At 38.7% G+C, this 22,370-nt stretch overlaps 2 protein-coding genes across 2 annotated transcripts in view; one reads left to right on the forward strand and one right to left on the reverse strand.

The window, feature by feature from the left end:
* The window catches only part of CCDC167 (coiled-coil domain containing 167), a 50,086-nt gene that overhangs the window by 10,137 nt on the left and 17,579 nt on the right, over window positions 1-22,370 (forward strand). The window lies entirely within an intron of this gene.
* Window positions 7,093-22,370, reverse strand: part of CMTR1 (cap methyltransferase 1) — an 88,486-nt gene continuing 73,208 nt past the window's right edge. Inside the window, exon 26 of the transcript XR_016281702.1 lies at window positions 7,093-7,347. The gene's annotated coding sequence lies outside the window, so the exon portion shown is untranslated. The remainder of the gene's footprint in view (window positions 7,348-22,370) is intronic.

A 22,370-nucleotide genomic window follows, 5' to 3' on the forward strand; every position in this document is an offset into this window, starting at 1 on the left:
AGAAGGATACAGCACTGACATTCAAAGATATAGCTGTGTTAGTCTGTAGAATCAGTATGTAGAGAAAACTTGTAGCACCTTTGAGACTAACTGGAAGGAAGAGGTTGGCAGCATGAGCTTTCTTAGACTTAAATGTACTTCTTCAGATGCGTTTGGACAAATCTTCCTGCTTTTGTTCTCAGTGTGAGCTGATTTCTAGTGGCCAAACAAGATATGAGACATGAAACAGAAAGACTCCATTGGACCGGGTTCTTTTAGTCCAGATTATGTAACTCTATTTTATTATGTGCCTTCAAGTCATTTCCAGCTTATGGTGAACCCATCATGGGTTTTCTTAGCAAGTTTCTTCAGTGGAGTTTTGCCATTGCCATCCTCTTAAGGCTGGGACAGTGTGACTTGTCCATGGTCACCCACTGAGTTTACATGGCAACAGGCAGATTAAAACCTTGCCAATAGCCAATGGGAGCCAGGCAAAGGTGGAGGCTGCTCCCAGGACTGAGTATATAAGAGGGAAGAGCAGGTTTGAAAGTGGGACGAAGAGCCATTGAGGCTAAGTTAGGTGGCTGTGAGGGGCAGTTAGAAAGGGTATTAGGTACCCAAGAAAGGGAAGAGGAGTGTCCTTAATTAAATTGTTGTTGCGTCCTGCGAGACTGAGATATAGTGTTTGGTGACTAGTGGAGTCACAGGTAACCAGAAGGGTTATAAGATACAAAAGTTTAATAAAGGTTCTGTGAGAACTTGGTCTGTAAGGGAACATATATGAAGCTATAAAGAAACAATTACAAAGACAAACTAAAGAAACTGTTAAACTGTGTAACTAATAAGCAATAGCAAGTAAATCTCTATATCGCTTATCAGTGCACTTAAGCACTCTCTAAGCGGTTTACAATGTATAAGTCAATTGCCCTCAACAATCTGGGTACTCATTTTAGCAACCTTGGAAGGATGCAAGGCTGAGTTGACCCTGAGCCCCTGGCTGGGATTGAACTCACAACCTTGTGGTTTGTGAGTGAGTGGCTGCAGTACAGGCATTTAACTACTGCACCACCAGATATTTATATAAGGTATTTGTACACCATATCCATTGTGAACACCATCCACTAAAAGAGATGCTGTATTCAGCCTGACTTGCAAATAAACTTCTTACTTGGTTTCAACAGCCAGCTGTCTGAAATGATTTCAGAAACATATTAAAACCACTACCAACAAAGAGAATAGTCTTTTAGGTTTGAGACACATTAGATAATGGTTGTGTGGCTGTCAGTGAATAATTGGTGCCAGCTTGGCGGAGGGGGATTAGTAACCCAGAGGGCTAGCATCTAAAGCAGTGATTCTCAACCTTCCTAATGCCGCAACCCTTTCATAAAGTTCCTCATGTTGTGGTTACCCCCAACCATAAAATTATTTTCGTCTGGTTCCTAAGACCATTGGAAATATGGGTTTTCTTAGACGACCCTTCACCCAAAGGGGTCACAACCCACAAGTTGATCTAAAGAGATTTATTGTGCAGGAGACACTTAAGAGAGTCCTGAGTTCGAGTCTCAAAAAATTGGTGGGATAGTGGCCATCATCTTCACAGTGGGGTTTTGCCATTGCCATCCTCTTAAGGCTGAGAGAATGAACTGGCATCTCATTTTGTATTTGTAAAGACATCACTGTAAAATGCTCATGCACACAGTTTTAATTGTTCCAAGTAGATGGCGACTAAATGACAAAATGATTAATAGTTCAGACCTGTTCAAAATAAGTGACCAACCAGGGGTAACAGATTAGTGTGGTGGAGATAAAAGATAGATGCCTTCTTACATTTTATGTAAAATGATCTGTGTAATTCAACAGTAACTGGTCCAGTTAATAATAGTCCTTCATCTGCTGAAGTATTATTAAGTAGATATTTGTAAAAAGTTTGAGACGTGAAAACAGAAAGGCAGATGGCCGAAGATGACATTTTGCAGTAATAATGTATTCATAAAGGTATTATCTATCATTTAGGACATTATTTTACTGTCAGAGCCTGTTTTTTTAACTCCAGTGGATGGTGTATGTTTGCACTGATCCAAAGGTAGAGACTGTCCTAATATTTAAAGTTAATATTTATAATGATTCCATGGAGAAACTGTGGCTTGTGCCTACAGATTAAGGATACACTGGAGAAAGGGGTTGAAATTATTGCTTTCTTAAAAGGCAGTCAAACAAGAAAAGGTTTAGCAAAATAGGAAGTGACAGCATCATGACTGAGTACTTAAAAATTAACGTGCATTGCCAAGCAGGAGCACCAGCCGCAGGATTTTGAGGCTGCCGCATGTGGGCCATGTAGTATTGTGACCAAAAATACATTATTGTATTAAGATTCATGAACAGGAACAGCGTGTTTAGTAGTTTTCTGCTCTACTTAGCCTTAGCTAGAGCTACATAGAAGGCAGCACTCATTTCTAGGTGAATAGTTTCAATAAGAACAGACAAATGTAAAGTTAAAAAATCCAGGACAAATCTGCCCATATTTGAAGAAGACCTCCCCTCCTCTCCCCTTTCTGTATTTCCTCAGGGTCAAATTTTAGATTGTAAACTCCTTGGGGGCAAGAATTGTCCTCATCTAGTCTGTAGAGTATCATGCATATTAATAATGCTATATATATATTATATGTAATAGTAATAATAGCAAGTATTTTTACTTCTATTTTAATCAGCCACTGTAAGGGCATGCCTGTGATATATGCTTAAGTGAATAAAAGTGGCACATATTCTACCTACCTATCCAAATCATAATAGGTCGTGCACATATTATACAAGTTGAGTATAAAATCTGAAATACTCCAAAATTCAAAATTGTCCAAATGGGTAGCTGAAATAGTAACACCTTTGTTTTCTGATGGTTCAGTGTACACAAACTTTGTTTCATGCACAAAATTATTAAGAATGTTGCTGTATATATTTGAGTATAAGGTGACTTCATTTATATGTCAAGGCCAGGTTTTGGGGCCAAAATTATGGATTTTGATATGGCCCATGAATTAGTCGAAGATAAAACTTAGGGGCATGTAACAAAGGATAAAAAGGAAGAAGCAAAAGAAAACCATGCCAAAGAACTCATGGCAGGCATAATTGTTTGTAAAGGCTGGTTCTTCTTTTAGGTGCTACGAGGATGGACTACACTCTTGCCTTTTACCACTCTACTTAGAGAAGAGGATGGTTCCTATTTTGATTAGAAAATACAATACTTACATTGACCTGTGAATAGGTTGACACAGCATTTGGGGGTCAATTTTTAATTAAAATCAATAGACATAGACATGAGTACCGTATATACAGTGGGTATAAAATAACCTTCAGGCTATGTGTATAGGATGTATATGGGACAGAAATGAATTTCATGTTTAGACTTGAGTCCCGTCTCAAAGATCATTATGTATATGCAAATATTCCAAAATCTGAAAACTCCAAAATCCAAAACACTTCTATTCCCAAGCATTTTGGTTAAGGGAGACTCAATCTGTAACCAATACTGAAATCATATTGAAATTTAAGGAGACATGGAGAAGCCTAGAGCCATTGCTGCAAGTTACAGTGGATCCAAAAGGGACAAATCATGAATGTTTCTCCATCATTTATGGGTTGGATAAATATCCTATGAATCTAGTTATTCAGAGTTATGCTTAATAATAATGGTTCACATTTATTTCAGTATGTACATGGTATAGAGCTATCTCCCCTTTTCCAGAAGAGAACTTATTGCCTGTGAATTTTTCACAAGTAGTTTTGTTGTTGTTTTTTAGATGGCCTTCCTCCCAGGCACTGATCAGGCCTAGATCTGGTTAGCATCAGCAAAATGCCTGCATTGCATACCCCCAAATTCATGCCTTGGCTGGAATGCCTTTAGAGTGTTTGCTGCATGATTCTCATATACAGTATTACAGGAATTGATAGTATAAACTAGTTCTGGTTTAGTACTGGTAAATGGTACATTGTTTCTCCATCCTTTGATTCCTTTTGCCCTGAATATTTCCATTGATTTCAAGATAGTGGTGACTGGATGTGACACATTGGCACACATCATTGGTCTCTTTCACAATACAGTTACAGCACTTCAATACCACTTTAATTGCTTTGGCTACACCATATGGAATCATGAGATCTGTAGTTTTGGGGGGCACTAGAGGTCTCCCTAAACTACCCCAACCTAAACTGCAAATCCCAGGATTCCATAGGATTTTGCCATGACTGTTAACATGAAATGAAAATGTTATAATTGTGTAGTGTGAGAAAGACTTAATGGCCCATGTTGTTGTTGTGTGCCTTCAAGTCATTTCTGACTTATGATGACCCTAAGGCAAGCCTATTGTGGGGTTTTCATGGCAGAATTTGTTCAAAGGGAGTTGCCATTGCCTTCCTCTCAGGCTGAGAGAATGTAACTTGCCCAGGGACATTCAGTAGGTTTCTATAGCTGAGTGAGGATTTGAACCTTTGTCTCCAGAATCATAATCTACAGTAATGCTCAAACCACTATACCATGTTGGTTATAGTGGAGCTAAAGTGGTATGGTGGACCTAAATCTTTCTGACTTTGGTAGATATGACCTTCCAAAATGCCTACCACTGAAAATTTTACTAGTTTTCTGGATGGGCTTGTTGCAGTTTGTTGGTCTGTTTTTGGCTGAATATCCTCCCACTCTTCCTCTTTAAAGAATCTACTGAAAATTTTGCTGGTGTGAAAAAGAGAAGTGCAATACATTTCTGTTGTCTAGCTTTCAAGTATTTCTTGGAATTTTATAGGTGGCCCTTCAAAAGCAATTTTTGTGAGGCAGATGGGTATGTATGGTAGAATAGGAATGGATTTTTCACTTGGGATGCAAATAGCAGATAAATTTATTTCTTCATATGATGTGAGACTGCTTTGGTGTGATGGTACAAGAGACGCTTGTAAGACAAAAGAGAAACTTGTACGCTAAGCTTTTGGAGTATGTGTATTGCAGGTGGTAATTTCATTGCTCACATCTAAAAGGAATACTCTGCAATATTCGGATAATTAAAAGACTTGCCCAAATGACTAGCTTTTTACCAGGCTTAAATATGCATTGATTTTGGATAGAGAAGGCCAGTTGGTTAAAGCGAGAAACATTAATGTAACTTCGGGCTCGAACAGACAGGCCAAAATAAAGCTGCTTCAGGTCACTTTGGAGTATGCTGTTTAAATGACACATGCATCTTAAGAGGCCAGAAACTGCACTAAAGCCGCACTCCAGTCTTTAGGTCTGGAGTGTGGCTTTGGCATGGCTTCTGGCCTCTTAGGACTCATGCAGCATTTAAACAGCATACCTCCAAAATGACCCGAAGCAACTTTATTTTGGCCTGTCTGTTCGGGCCCTTCCTGTCTGACTTCAGCCTCCAAGTGTAATTTTTGAGTGTCCCTATAATGTATACATTATGATGAATTGGGAAACCAGTGCCCAGACAATAGGAAAAAGCTCCTGGCCAGCCATGTGGGGCAAATCTACTTAATAGGAATGCAGTTTCATTAGTCTTCTACTTGCATGCCCCCACCATTTTTGTTTGGCTCTGATCTGTTTTATTAGGGTCAGGAGGCATAAAACCTCATTATCTAACTCCATTGGATGTGTGAATGTGTATGTGTGTGATGGCAGAATGCCAGGATCTTAATTAGGGAATCTATAAAGACAGAGGTCGGATGCCACTTCTTGAAAACTGCTTGTAGCCTTCCTGCAAGGAAGAATACTTTTTATTAATTCATTACAACATTTGCTTATTTAAAAACAAACCCAAGAAATCCAGCAACATCAAATGCCATCCCTCTGGGGTTTTTTAAGCCTGCTTCTCAGATTTGTCGCCCAGAGACTGTGTGAATAAATATCAAAAATGAGCATGTAGGTCTCTTTGGCCTGCGGTCTGTTCCTCACTCTAAGCCTCTGTGTTTTGGGAGGTCTCCAGAATTCCTTCAAGTGAATCCAGATTTCGGAAGAAATGGGCATGGTGCCTTGATGGTTCACTTGCTGGTTGGGGATGCTGCTGGCTTTGGCAGTTCACAGCTTGCTTGTCATATATAAAGGCTCCATCCGTCCTCTCTTCAAGTGCCTCTTGTAGCGCTGCAATGGGGGAACTGCAGAAAGGTATTAACAGAGTAGGTTATGGGGACAGCACTCATTTCTTTGAAGTGGCACTTGTTATTACCTACCTGTTAGGAGGCTGTGTTACAGGTTTCATGGAATGATGCAAAATTCTCCACATCGAACTGTGGACACTGTGTCTCTTGTCGTTTTATTGATGTTACGCCATGTTGCCATCACCAAATACATAAAGTGTGGGTAACAGACATGCATCATAAAGTACTGAAGTTGTATGCGAGGGTGTTGTAGGCCACCTCATGCATGACCACACAGATGTTTAACTATGTTTATCTTTCATTTATATTTCATTGCTTTGCTGTGAGAAACATTGGTGTTAACACTGGGGTATCTGCAGCAAGCCTGAGTGCTGCATAAAAGTGTGGAAACACTGATTCTTTAAAATTTCCCAACTCTATAGATGTCTTTCAGCATCCAATTATCTTTCTCCCGTTTCTCTTAATACCCTGGTCAGGTAATCTGTCTCCCTTTAGTCCACTGCTTTCTAGTGAAGTCCAGGGGTCTTGACTGTCTTTCATTAATAGGGTCACCATAAATCTAAGCTGATTTAGATTCATTCATAGGGTCACCAGGGGACTTGCAACAAGCAAGTCCCCTGATCAAGACAATCTTCTAGTACCTTTAGAGATGAATGGCAGAGTAGACAGAAGGCTTTGGAGGCTTTATTAAGTACAGGACTTTATTACATGAGGCTTGAAAAGTGGAAGTAGAGCAGGATAGTTGTGTCTGTGGCTGTACTTTATCATACCATGCTGTGTCTGTCCAGTAGCTGGTCTGTAGTCCATATGCTGCTGGAGCGCTTTTTCTCATTGATGGGTAAAATCCTTCAGTGCTTTGCAATTGCCCTGCTTTTCCACTGTTAATGCACATGTGATAAATGCTACCCAAAGCAGTTGCTGTTGTTGTTGTTGTTATTATTATTATTATTATTATTATACTTTATTTATATAGCGATGTAGATTTACACATAGCTGTACATACAAACAATAAAATCGATAAAAATGAAACCTGCCAATGGCGTATATTCTACAAAATACATATAAAATAATAGATAATAATACAAGTTCTGATATCAGGGCAGTTACATGTTGTGAGTGGGTGTGATTCTGCTCCTCTCACTTTCATTATTCCCAGGCTGTTTTTCTTTTCTTCCCCCAATTTCTTTGATTTATTTCTTTTACTTAACAAATTGCCATGATCACACAATTGGCCTAAAAAGAAAAATAAATTAAAATAAATACAGACTGAAAGGCATGCTGGAAAGTGCACAGGGCAGGAAGGTGCTGCTGTGGAGGCTGGCATGCAGAAGACAGAGGCTGGGATAGAAGCAGCACCAGGCCATTTGGAACAGCTGGGCAATAATGACTGTCACCATGCTGGTGCGTTTGCATTTCTTAGACAACACAGTTGTGGTGCTTATGACCCTGGTGTGATAAGGTCGACAGTTAATAGATTTTTTTAAAAAGATGTTCAAAATCTTAGTGAACCTGACTGAGGAGGAACTTTCCTGACCACATGAAGGGTGAAGATAAAGTGGTCATAATCCCAGAGCATAAGCCTTTCTCCTACACCAAAGCTGTACATCACCTGAGAGGAAGGTGATAAGAGTTCAGAAGTCAATAGTGCCTACTTTCCATATCTTTCACCATTTAAAGAATGGGGTCTGGTCAGTCTTTGACTGCAGTCCTGTACCCACTCCCCTTGGTGAAACATCTCTGATTGGAGACACATAAGATCCCATTCAGTCTTTGGCTGAAGCTGCCACAAAAATATCTCCCATGTTAGTCTACCTAGGCGTTAAGATCTTCAGGTGAGGTCCTGCCTTCAATGTCTTCTCCCTTAGAGAAAGTTATATTTGAGAAAGATATAAGGTGTGTGTGTGTGTGTGTGTGTGTGTGTGTGTGTGGCCACATAGCCCGAAAAACCCACAAAAAACTATACAAGAGAAGTCTTTCACACTGTTCTTTATTAGGTTGTGCATCTTCTTGCCAAGGGAGGTTAGCCTGGCACCTTCCCTGTTGTCCTGTGTGTGTGTGTTGTGTTACTTCAAGTCATTTCCAGCTTATGGTGACTAAGGAGAACATGGGATTTTCTTGGCAAAATTTGTTCAGAGGATGTTTCCCATCTGTACTACCAGCAGTCAAAACCTGCTTTATTCATAGACTCTGTAACAGTTAAACTGGGCTTCTGTGAAAATGGGCTTTAACTAGATAGTGTTGCTTTTGACTAGACAGGGGGGACTAGAACTGGACAGGGGGAGTGTGTCCCTGTTAGTCCTGTTAGGTCTCTCAGCGGCTTTCGATACCATGGACCATAGTATCCTTCTGAGCCGCCTCTCTGGGATGGGGCTTGGGGGTACTGTTATGCAGTGGCTCCAGTCTTTCTTGGAAGGGCAGACCCAGAAGGTGGTGTTGGGGGACTCCTGTTAGACTCCTTGGCCACTGGACTGTGGAGTCCCTCACAGTTCTGTTTTGTCCTTCATGTTGTTTAACATCTACATGAAATCGCTGGGAGAGGTCATCCGGAGTTTTGGGGCACTGTGTCATCAGTATGCAGATGACACCCAACTCTATCTCTCCTTTCCATCTGATTCCAAGGAAGCTGTCTCTGTGCTGAACCAGCATCTGATGTCAGTAATGGACTGGATGAGGGCAAACAAATTGAAGCTTAATCCAGACAAGACAGAGGTGCTCCTGGTCAGTCGTAAGGCAGATCAGGAAATTGGGGCTGTGCCTAAGCTGAATGGGGTTACACTCCCATTGAAATCTCAGGCTCGCAGCTTGGGTGTGCTTCTGGACTCCAGTCTGAATCTGGATGCTCAGGTCTCAGCAGTGACCAGGAATGCAGTTGCACAATTAAAACTTGTGCGCCAGCTGCACCTATTCCTTGAGATGTCAGATCTGGCTACAGTGACACATGCTTTGGTTACATCCTGTTTGGATTACTGTAACATGCTCTACATGGGGCTGCCTTTCGAAACTGTTCGGAAACTTCAGCGAGTCCAAAATGTTGCAACCAGAATGTTGACCGGAGCTAGTTACAGGGAGCGTGTAACTCCTGTATTGAAACAGCTTCACTGGCTACCGGTTCGTTTCCGAGCACAATTCAAAGTGCTGGTTATGACCTATAAAGCCCTACATGGCTTAGGTCCAGACTATTTGAAAGACCGTATCTCCCCATATGAACCAGCTAGAGCCCTAAGATCTTCAGAAGGCTTTCTCTTGGTCCCACCATCCCAGGCTCACCTGGTGAGGACCTGAGAGAGAGCCTTCTTAGTGGCTGCTCCTTCCCTGTGGAACTCCCTTCCATGGGAGACTAGGCTGGCCCCCTCACTGCTGGCCTTTCGTAGGCAGGCAAAGACATTTTTGTTTAAACAGGCCTTTTGAGATCTGGCAGGCTTGGTTTTATTGGGAGATGAGAGGGTTGGACTTGGACTGTTTAATTTTAACTCTGTATGTTTTAAAATTTTATATTTGTAATTTTTATATTTTTATGATTTTAATTGTACAGTTTTAACTGTTGTGTTTATATATGTTCACCACCTTGGGTCCCATTTTGGGAGAAAGGTGGGATAAAAATAAAATAAATAAATATAAATAAATAAATAGGTTGCTTGATTTTTTTTTAATGCTTTATGTCTTACTTGTACTTGTATCTTGACTTTTATCATTTCCAGTCTTTGTTGGAAAGGTGGGATATAAATCTGAAAGCTAACCAAATCTTGTAGGAAAGATATATCATGATTATTTTCTTGTCTTATCTTCTCCCCCACTCATTTCACAGCAGTCCACACAGACTTGTCTTTTCTAAGCATGCCTTAGTGGAAGCAAATGCTTTACATCTACAGTAGAGTTCAGATGTGCAGCATTTTCAAAGAGCACTCTGTGGAGAGTTTCCTCTAGGGATTCTGTGGAAACTGGATGGATTCACAGAGTCTGTGGTTCTTGTACAAGGAAGAGGCCCTTGGGAAGTTCCTCAGCAACTCTGAGAATAAATGGCAATTCTTGCCTGACTGAATTTTTCCACTCCTCTCTGATTCCTTCTTTCTCTTGCTGCCCACCCCCTCTTTACCTACCACAGGTAGGTGAGGTGAAACATACACTCCGGGATGAGCCTGTTTTTTAGCATTAAGGCTCACATATTTTCACAGTTGTGCAGGTAATGAGAAGATGAGGGCAGGTATATAACTCCGCTGTGAAGATGTCTGAAAAATTTCCTGTTACCAAAACTCTTTCATCTGCACAGCCATCAAAGGGGCATGAGTTTTAATATTGAAAGGCTACAAACTCATTCATACATAAGAAATCACAAAGTGACAAATGGATAATGTAATATAGAATAATGTTTGTTGTGGTTGTTTTTTAATTTTTGATTTTTTTAAACTGTCATGGTCCACACCAGTAGAGTATTCTGGATCTTGAGACCTGACAGTGAAACAGAATCTGAGTTTCTGGTCACATGAGATCCAGTAAACTGAGCCTTGACAACCAGCATGATGTAGTGAATTGAGAGTTGGAGCACAACTCTAGAGACCAGGGTTCAAATCCCTGGTTGGCCATGGAAACCATATCTCAGCTTCAAAGGAAGGCAAAGGGAACCCCTCCCCCATCTGAATAATTGTTGCCAAGAAAACCCTGTGATAGGGTCTCCATGTCAGAAGTGACTTGAAGGAACACAACAACAATAAACTGAACCTTAATCCTGATGGGATGGAGATGCTATTGGTTGAGGGTCTCCCTGATCCAGAGGATAGTTTGTTATTTGTTCAGGATGAAGCTTCAGTTCCGCGTAAAAATTAGATTAACAGTCCTAATCAGCACATGGCTCTGGATGTGTAGTCCATGTTCTCCCATCACCTGGCAGCTGCCAACACCAGAAGGGGTCCTTTTTGTTGTGTACCAGTGGGGGAGGGGTGGGAGGAGGGTTGTTCAAACCATGGAAAAGCAGCTGGTTTCAGCTCAGTTGGCGCAGGGGGGGGGTGAGGGTGTGTTTTCAATAGAATGCACTCACCTTTTCCTTCCCTCAGGAGCTAGAAAAGCTGCATCTTCATGGTCTGAAGAGCTTTCCACTTCTGACCCTCACCAGTATGTGACAGTTGCCTGGGGTGGTGGAAGGTTTTTGGATGAAGAACAATGGAAAGTGATCTGCGCTCCATCCAAAATGTGCATGTATGTCACTAACAGGGTGGTGGCCTATGACATTGCTGAAGTCCCAAGTGGCTTCAGTGGCAGGAAGCCAATTGCAGCTAGTTTACCAGCTGCATTCATCCTTAGACTGATGTTAATAAAGTCTTTGGTAAAGCACATGGAGCTGCCCTTGAAGATAGTTCAGTTAGTTAAAATATGGCAGCTAGATGACTTCCGGTGCTGGCTATGGTGGTGTGAGGAGAAGTCTACAGGACTCTGCAAACTTTCTCACTGTGTGCGGCATCAAAGGCAGTCATAAATTCCAGAGACTCCTGATTTATGAGATCCCTGGCACAGGAATCACAAAGAGCCTCACGAAGGTCAATCCCAGCCGAAAAACCCAGAAGAAAGGGTAAGGAAAAGAAGGTGAAAAGGCAAGGCAAAGGGGATCAGAGATCTGAGGCTTGGGAGTGTGGAGACCGGGGGAAGATTAGCCGCGCATTAAATTGCAGTGAACCATAAGAGCGGAGGAAGCACTGCCGCCAGCACTAATAAATCTCTATCAAAATTACTTGGGCAAAAGTCCAGTCTTAAAAATTTGGATCTCACAGTGTGTAGTACTGAAATAGTATATCAGAATAGATATTTGCTAAAAAGAGAAGCATTGAACCTGAACTGTTCCCACAAAGAAAAAGAAAGAGTGAAAGTTAAAGTGGAGGAAAGAGGGCTGGGAAAAAGCGATTTTGGTTTGAAGCAGATATAACTTTGTGGCAAGGAGATTAGCAGCAAGGAAAGGAGAGGGGGGAAATTTTCTTTCTTCTTACAAGATTGGACAAATCTGTGACTTGTGATTTGGATTATAAATATTTTACAAAACCTCTCTCCCTCTCTTATGTATGGACTAGAACTAATGTTAATTCTTGGACATAAATAAGTACAAAAAAGGAAAATTAATTATAGTCATAAAAGATATATCAGATCCTGAAACTAAAGTTATTATAATTATATATCTGGAAATCATTGCTGAGATACAAGGACTGTTGTAAGAGTCTCCAGCTGGGTGACTACAAACTCAAGGTCAAATTTGTGGATTCAGATTGATAAGAAAGACAAAACAATTACTACCAAGACAAGACATTTAGCATCTTAAGATGAATACCAGAAATCAGTCCAAATTATATAGGAGACCATCTATGGACTTTAATAATAGACGGGATGACCAGTCAAATGTTCTAGAGGAAATTAAAAATATGACAGCCAAGTGGCAAAAGGAAATGAGGGAGGAAATGAAAGATTTACAGACTGATGTAAAATCTGAATTGATAGAGATGAATAAAACTATGGACCAGATTGTAAATGTTCTTAAAAAGCTGGACACAAGAACAGAAAAAATGGAAGGGAATGTAAAAGATCTGGAAGACAAGACAGATAGACTGAGATATGAGCAATTAAAAGCACAAGATGAAAGAGATTTAATGGATTTGAAAATGAGGGAAAGCTCATTGAAATTAAGAGGTTTGAAGGAGGAAAAGGATGAGGACTTGTATAAAAAAATTATCCCTCTTTTGGAAGAAATTACAGATTTAGACAAAAATCTTATAGAATGGGAGATCGACAGAATTTTCCGAATCTCCTCATCCTGGGCTACGGAAAAAAAATTGCCACGGGACATCGTAATTCAATTTGGGCGTAGAAAACTCCGGGATATGATTCTGCAAAGAGACTTTGAAAAGGAATTAAAAATTGGAGATTACCAAGTCAAAAATTTATAGGGATATTCCCTTGACACTACTGAGGAAAACACCGGACTACAGCTTCTTGGTCAGCCAATTAAAGAGATGTGGAATTTCTTACAGATGGGAAAAAACAGAGGGAGTATCATTCCAATACAAGGATAGATAGTATAAGATAAACTCCCTAGACAAAGACAAAGACTTCTGGGCGAGACATAGAAAAGAACTGGAAAAGAATGACTGAGGTGACAGAGGATGAGAAAGAAGTAATGAAAGTCCAATACCAGTAGATACAGGAGGAGAGGAAAGTTTTGAAGAAGATCCACAAGGAGCAACTGGGGGAGAGAATTGAAGAAGTGACGATTTAAAGGACATTGAGCTCTGAATTAAAGTTGATACAAATTTGAAAATAAGAAATATATAATTGTTATAATTTAATTTGAATTGGTGGGAAATTAAAATTAAAAATAGAAAACAAAAAAAAATTGAAATAATAAATTTAGTTAAAAATTTAAAACCAAAAAAAATGAATATTATTTCATGGAACGTAAAAGGAATTAATTCGGCACCAAAACGAAGTAAGATTTTTCATTATTTGGAAAAATTAAATAATGATATAATCTGTTTACAATAAACAAAAATTAAGAAGGGGGAGGAAAAATATTTGAAAAATAAAAAATTTGGAGAAGAGTTTGTATCAACCAATCAGAAAAGGAAAAAAAGTGTTGTTTTATATGTTAAATCAACAATTATGACCAAACAATTATTTTCTGATAATGAAGGACATTTCATAGGAATTGAAATTTTATTACAGGAACAGAAAATAATGATTTTTGGAATATATGCTCCTACTGAAAATAAGAATAATTTTTATAGAAAGCTGAAAAATGTAATGATGGAATATGAGTATGATAAAATACTGATGACTGGAGATTGGAATGGAGTGGTAGATCCAAAATTGGACAGAAAATCAAGTAAAAGAAAGAGAGTGTTGCAGGGAAAACTACCTAAGAGTTTTTTTGATTTAATAGAATTTTTTTCATTACAAGATATTTGGAGACTTAAATATGGAGACACCAAAGAATTTACTTTTCATTCACCTAGACATGATTCCTATTCCTGCATTGATATGTGTTTTCTCTCTAAATTACTATGTAAAAATGTATTGCATATGAAATCACAAGCAAGACATATGTCAGATCACAATTCAATGATTGTTAAGATACAAAATAATAAGCATGAATGGTATTGGAGACTGGATGACAATTTGTTACAGGAGGAACAAATCATCAATAAAGCCAAAGAAAGATTGAAACTTCAAAGAAAATACAACAAAAGATGTAAAAGTAGAATCAATGTGGGAAGCCAGTAAAGCAGTGATGAGGGGGTATTTTATAAAAAAAAAAGAACTCAGAATTAAAAAGAAAACAAAGAGAGAAAATAGAAACCTTGAACAAAGAAATAAAGGAAAGGGAAATGAAACTAGAAATGACGAAACAACAAAAAAAAAGGGACCAATCCAAAATGAAATTAAAATGCTTAAAAACAATTAGATTTACTATTAACAACAGAAATTAGAAAGAAATTAGTGATGGCAAGACAAAAGTATTTTGAACAGGCAAACAAAGCAGGCAAATGGTTATCATACAGATTAAGGGAAAAAACAGAAAAATCTAGGATTACACAAATCAAAGGACAAGGAAACAAAATAGTAACTAAACAAAAGGAGATTAAAAAGTTATTTTGTGATTTTTTCAAAAATCTATATAAAGAAAAAGAAGTTAATTTAGAGGACATACAAAATTCTCTAAACAAATGGAATCCTAAAGAAATTCAAGAGGATCATAGGGAAAACTTAAATAAACCGATAAGTAAAGTGGAAATAAAAGAGGCCATATAAAAGCTCAAAATTAATAAGGCTCCTGGACCCGATGGTTTTACAGCCATTTATTACAAAAAAAATTCGGAACAGATTAGTTCCCCATTGCAGAAAGTAGTAAATTCACTGTTGTTTTCAAATATACCAAACACATGGAAGGATGCAAACATTTGTTTAATACCAAAAGAAAATAGAGGTAAATTAGAACCAAGAAATTATAGGCCCATATCTTTATTAAATTTAGATTATAAAATTTTCTCTTATATTTTGGCGGAAAGATTTAAAGAAATATTACAAGACTGGATTGGAGAGGAACAGTGCGGATTTCTCCCAGGTAGATATATAAGAGATAACTTGAGAATAATTTTGAATGTTATAGAATACGCTGACAAACATCCAGTCAAACAAATAGCCTTAATGTTTTTAGATATAGAAAAGGCATTTGACTGTGTAAATTGGATATTTATGATGAAGGTGCTAGAGAAGATGAATGTGGGAAACAATTTTACAAAGTGGATTCAAGCAATATATAACTCTCAATCTGCCAAAATTGTAATAGATGGAGAAAAGACAGAGCAATTTCCCATATACCTGCATCCTGTTCTCTTGACCCAATTCCTACTTGTCTTCTCATTTCCATAGCTCCCTCTTTTCTGCCCTCGCTTCTCCATATCTTCAATCTCTCTCTCTCTACAGCAGTGGTTCCCAACCTTCCTAATGCCGCGACCCTTTAATACAGTTCCTCATGTTGTGGTGACCCAAACCCATGAAATTATTTTCGTTGCTACTTCATAACTGTAATTAAATAAGTGTTTTCAAATGGTCTTAGGCGACCCCCATGAAAAGGTCATTCGACCCCCAAAGGGGTCCCGACCCACAGGTTGGGAACCACTGCTCTACAGGCTCCTTCCCTTTGGACTTCAAACATGCTCTCATTTCCCCAATTCTGAAAAAAAAACTTCTCTTGACCCCTCCTCTTTGTCTAGCTATCGTCCAATTTCTCTTCTTCCCTTTCTTTCTAAGGTTTTGGAACGGGTTGTTTATTCTCGCTGTCTGGAGTTTCTTGAAGCCAACTCCATCCTCGATCCCTTTCAGTCTAGTTTCTGCCCAAGGCATTCTACAGAGACAGCTCTCACTAAGATCTCGAATGATCTTTTACGGGCCAAGGCTAATGACCTTTACTCTGTTCTCATCCTTCTCGATTTGTCTGCAGCCTTTGACACCGTTGATCACTGTCTTCTAGTTGATATACTTTCTGACCTTGGGTTCTCAGACTCTGTTCTCGACTGGTTTAGATCTTATTTGTCTGGCAGATCTTTTGCAGTGGTCACAGGTGGTCAGACTTCGTCCTCTGTTCCCTTATCTGTTGGAGTTCCCCAGGGCTCTGTTCTGGGTTCCCTTCTGTTTTCTCTCTACACACTGCCCTTAGGTAAACTCATTACTTTCGGTTTTTCCTGCCATCTTTACACCGATGACACCCAGTTGTATCTTTCCACCCCCGACCTTTCTCCAAGGCTTGAACAGCAAGTTTCGTCTTGTCTCACAGCTGTGTCGCAGTGGATGCGCCATCAGCATTTCAAACTCAGCATGTCCAAGACGGAACTTCTTGTCTTTCCTCCTAAGTCCACCTTTCAACACTCCTTTTCTGTCTCTGTGGACAACATTTCTATTCAATCAGTCCAGCAAGCCCGCAGTCTTGGTTTTATCTTTGATTCATCTCTGTCGTGTATCCCTCAGATCCAGACCACAGCCAAGGCTTGTAGATTCTTCTTATACAATATTGCCAAAATCCGACTATATCTCTCCGCCTCTACTGCCAAGATCCTGGTCCATGCCCTAGTGGTCTCATGACTTGATTACTGTAACATCCTCCTGACTGGGCTTCCTCTTTCTCACCTCCGTCCTTTAATCTCTGTCCAGCATTCAGCTGCACGCATTATCACTTCCACCCACCGCTCTGACCACATCTCTCCTGTGTTGGCATCCCTTCACTGGCTCTCTCTCCCTTTCCACATTCAGTATAAGCTCCTGCTGTCGACATTTAAAGCCCTCCATGGGCTAGCCCCTCCTTACTTATCAGATCTTCTTTCTCCTCACCTTCCCACTCGGGCCCTCCGCTCTGGTCGTCAAGGTCGGCTATCCCAGCCCAGGATTTCCTCTGCCCCATCTCGGATTCACCCCTTTTCACTCACTCCCTCTCACTCCTGGAACCTTCTTCCACCGTGAGCAAGAGTCATTACTTCTTTAACCAGCTTCAAAACGGAGTTGAAGATCATCCTGTTCAGAGAAGCGTTCCCAGGCATTGCATGATTGTCACTTGCTATTTGATGTTCTTTTTGTTGCCTGTTTTATTGAACCATTTCCTGTATTACTATGTATTTTATATGTATTATCCTATTATTTTTTAGATTGTATGCCATAGGCAGGTTTACTCTTTTATATTTATTATTTTTATGTACAGCGCTGTGCAAATCTACAGCGCTATATAAATAACAACAACAACAACAACAACAACAACAACAACAATAATAATAATAATAATATACAGAGGCACTAGACAGGGATGCCCGTTATCTCCGCTTTTATTCATATGTGTGATTGAATCACTAATTGGAAATCTAAGAAACGAGAAAGAAATTAAAGGAATCAAAATTAGAAAGAAAGAATTTAAGATCAGGGCATTTGCCGATGACTTAGCTTTAACTCTAGTTGATCCATTAGAAAATCTGGAAACATTAAATAAGTATTTGTTGGAATTTGAGAATATTTCAGGCCTAAGGATAGATAAAGATAAAATGACAATAATAACTAAAAATATGACAAAATTAGAAGAAAGGAAAATGGCGGAGAGGACGCGCTTCTCTGTTAGTAAAAAAATAAAATATCTGGGGATTACATTAACAGGGAAAAATTCGGACTTATTCAAAAATAAATTACTAGAAAATTTGGGGGGAAATCAAAAGGGACCTAATGAAATGGAAGGATTTAAAATTGTCATTAAATGGGAAAATTGCATCTATAAAAATGAATGTACTCCCGAAATTTCTATATTTATTTCAAACGATCCCCGTAATCTATAATGAGAAAGTCTTTAATGATTGGCAAAAAGAAATCTTGAGATATATCTGGGCAGGAAGAAAACCAAGAATTAAAATAAAATTAAAACCCTAAATGGCTTGGGCCCAGAGTACTTGGAGGACCGCCTCTCTCCATACAGTCCGCCCCGCACTCTCAGGTCAGGTGGGAAAAAACTTCTGAGTGTTACCAAGACAAGATACGCAGTGACTGCGCAAAGGGCTTTTTCTGCTGTGGCCCCGCAGTTTTGGAACGCTCTCCCTGAGGAGCTCCGTTTAGCCCCCTCCCTGGAGTCATTCAAGAAAAACCTTAAGACCTACTTATTTTGTCAAGCCTTCCCCCACATGTCCTGATTGTTTTTTTCTCCTGTGTATTGTGTATCGTATTTTTAGACTGTTTTATCGATTTTGATTGGATTTAACGACGGATTTTAATGATGTATAGTAGTGTATGGTTTTATATGAGGGATTTTTTTTGCTGTTAATTCTTATTTATAATCTGTAACTTGTCCTGTAATGTATTTCTACTATTGTTTTGTAAACCGCCGTGATCGCAGGAATGGCGGTATATAAATAAAATTTCAATCAAAAATCAATCAAAAACATTACAAGATATCAAAGAAAGGGGAGGATTTCGATTATCAAATTTAAAATTATATTACAGAGCAGCATGCTTAGTTTGGATTCAAGACTGGATGAATTTGGAAAATACAAATTTATTTTCCAAAGGGGAAGGGTTAAGATTCGGATGGCACGCTTATTTATGGTTTGAAAAAGAAAAAGTAAATAGAGATTTTAACAATCATTTTATTAGAAAATTCTTATTAAAAGTATGGAAGATGTATAAGGAAAGATGTTCACCAAAAACACCGATCTGGATCTCTCCACATGAGGCTATGTATAGTAAAGGAATTTTTATAGAGAATAGATGGATAAAATTTGGCAATTTAATTAAATAGCAGAATGATCAAATTCAAATTCTAACGCAAGAAGAATTGGAAGAAAAAGGATTTAAGGGCCATTGGTTATTATTTAGACAATTAAGGGAAAAATTAAAAATAGCAATTTTAAAAATGGGATAGAAAGAAATCTAACAGAATTAGAAAAAAATCTTAGTTAATGAAAAATATCAAACCCTTTCAAAAATATACAAAATATTATTAAAATGGGAAACAGAGGAAGACTTCATTAAGGAGACCATGATTCAATGGGCAAAAAATATTGGCTATAATATAGATATAGACAAATGGGAAAAGGTCTGGAAAAGCACAAGTAAAATTTCATTGGTGCAAAATATAAGAGAAAACATTTTAAAATTGCATCATAGATGGCATTTATCGCTGGCAAAATTATCAAAAATGTATTAAAAAATGAGCCCAAATTGTTGGAAATGCCAGAATGAAATTGGATCCTTTTATCATCAATGGTGGACCTGTAAAAAAGCTAAAAATTTCTGGAAAATAATACATGCAGAGATTGAAAAAAAAATTGAATGTGAAAATAAAAATGACCCCAGAATTATATTTACTAACTATGATAGAGAATGATATAAATATGAACAAATCAAAATAAAGATTGTTATTTTACATGATAATAGCTGCAAGGTTAGAATACGCTAGAATGTGGAAAAATCCCTCTACTCCAGCACTGCAAGGCTGGCTAATTAAATTATTGGAATTGGCTAATTTAGATAAACTGACATGTCTTTTGAGGATGAATAATAAGCATATCTTTGTACAAAGCTGGGAACAGATGATAACATATGTAAGCAAGAAATATGGTGGAAAATGTGTTGGGGATTTAAAGATTGAATATGTTTTAAATAATTTAAAGTAGTTACTGTGAGAAGATTTTACTATAAGTATAGGTAGTTAAGTGTTAGGATTATGAGACTTAAGTGAAGATCTTTGAATTTATTGTTAACGGTGACATTATTTATGAAACAAGAAGATATACCAGAACTGTGGTGGAGAAAGGAAGTTCCTTTTTTAAAAAAAATCTTTTCTTTGCCTCTTTTCCCCTCCTTTCTCTTTTTGTTTTCTTTTTTCTACTTATTTTGTACTTCTGTATTTCTATTAATAAAGAGAGAGAGAGAGAGAGAGAGTGTATGGCAACTAGATTATTAACAAGGACTGAGGTCTTGCCAAACAGCTGAACTGGCTCCCAATGCACATCCAGGCTCAATTCAAAACACTGTTTCTAACCTTCAAGACTCAAAATACAGCAGGCAACATATTTTGAATGAGTAACCCAAAATGTATGGTTGCATGTCAAAGCTCTGAGAGTCTTGTTCCTGACCTCATTCTGCATCTTTGAAATGTAGCATGAAGATAGGAACAAACAACTGTCTTTCTTCGACTTGGAATTAGTGAGAAGCAGCAAACGTGTGTCCACTTTCCATTCCTGCCAGTTAATTCAACCATCAGCCACCTGGCAAGAGTAGATACAAGGTAATGAGCCTCCATTGTCCCACCCATGGTGGGGTGCTCATCTAGAAGAAGTTGGAAAGCCAATTTCAACCAATGAAAATTTTAAAAGCTGCAGAGTTACTAATCTCTTAGGAATCTCAAGGAAAAGCAAATTGAGTATTTAGAGGGCTTTCTGATGCTGCTATTCTACTAATAACAGTAATCTTAAAGACAGTAGCTGTGTTAGTCTGGATTGGCATGCAAAAGGATATTGTAGCTCCTTTGAGACTAACTGGGAGAAAGAGTTTTGTATATGTTTTCATAGACAGTCTACTCTCTCCCTCTGATGAAGGATACTCCATCTATGAAAGCTTATGTTACAAAACTCATTCTCTCAATTAGTCTCTCAATTATAGGTGTAGAGACAACTTTCCACTTCTCTCCTCTAGCTCGAAATCTATGATAAGTAGTGGAGAAATATCAGCTTTCTCTACCAGGTAAGCTGGAGCTCCAGCTGCTTAGCTGGTAAACACAGAAGGCTCCATGTCTTTACCTGAAAGCCAAAGAAAGAAGCTAGAGGTTTGACTTGATGCTCTGCCTGAACCCAGGTATAAAATGAATCATAGGTTTCTCTCTATGTTTGGTCATGGGTTGGAGGGATGGATCAAAGGAGTGCTTCTGTTGGACAGAATGAGACAGTCACCTCAGACAGAAGATGCAAGGTGGACTAATGTTTTCATGTGCCTTGGTTTTGATAGGTGGTTTCAAGTTGCCTGTTTTTATCCTGCAGCTCCACTTGGATTGTTTTGATGAACTTTTAAAATTATTTTATGGACACTGCTGTGTGACTATAGAAATACTTTGAATAAATAAAGGTTCTTGCTCTATTTTCCTTGCTTTAGAAGGTTACCTTTTTCAGACTCCACATTTCATAACACAAATCTCCTCATCTTACTGGCCACAGATAACCTTTGCATCCACAACCAGGTTTATTCTTAAAATAGTAAGTTGTCTGGGAGACTGATAGAGACAAAGCTTGACCATGCTTACTGAAATTCTGGGTACTATCATTCAAAGAAGTAATCTTCTCAAATTCTGAATAGAGATCTCTGAAAGACTGCTAGCCATCATGGCTATAGGGAACCTCCAGATTCAGTTTGCCATTCTTTTTTTCCTCCAGCTAGAGACTTTGAAGCGATGGAAGAATACTACTGCAACTGTTTTCTAATAATAGATATTTATATAGCACACTCTAGATTTTTAAAGTGATTCACTTATTTTATATACTTAATCCTTAGAACAGATGTGCAGGGTCATCCACCACCATGCTCCTCATGCCATCCTGCTTTCTATTGCTATATCGTTTTTCCTTCTCTGTGCCTTGCCTGAGGCTGCATTTACTTGCATTCCTTCACCCAAATGTAAGAATAGCTAATTAGCTGAAAATTGAGCAATAAAGTGGTTAATCACAGGATCAGTAGAATTGATTTCCCAGCGTAATGATTGGAAAGGATAACTTTTCTTACCAGGTTGTTTCTTTTCTCCCGGGGATGGGCAACTAGCATCCATACTGTAGGAAGAAATGTCTCCTGGTAAACTGGAATCAATACATCTCATTGTTCTAATGGGAGAGCCAATCTAGATGGGGTGCTTGGTCAGTCTCAGCCTGGTTTCTTGCTGTTTGCACACAACACCACATGGAGTACCGAAAAGGAATGGGAAAGGGAGGAGGTACTGATTGACAAAGCTTTTTCACTAGCTTATCAGACAGTATAGGCTCCCCTTCCAGTGCTCATGGATGCCCATAGCAGTAGCTCAGTGACAGAGTTTAGAATACAGATCTTTCTGTCTTCAGTTTCTAGAATCTCCTGGTAAAGAATGTCAGGTACCTGGGCTGGTGAAGGTGTAGCATATGGCTAAATCAGGAGAGAGCAACTTTATCAAGTCTGGGAGCCATGTTTATGCCCCAGAACACTCTGGTGGATGGAAAGTCTACTTTGGTTCTGAAAAACAG

This window comes from Sceloporus occidentalis, unplaced genomic scaffold (assembly GCF_023333645.1).
Source record: "Sceloporus occidentalis isolate IW3139 unplaced genomic scaffold, rSceOcc1.0.p SCAF_6, whole genome shotgun sequence".
Classification (NCBI taxonomy): Eukaryota; Metazoa; Chordata; class Lepidosauria; order Squamata; family Phrynosomatidae; genus Sceloporus; species Sceloporus occidentalis.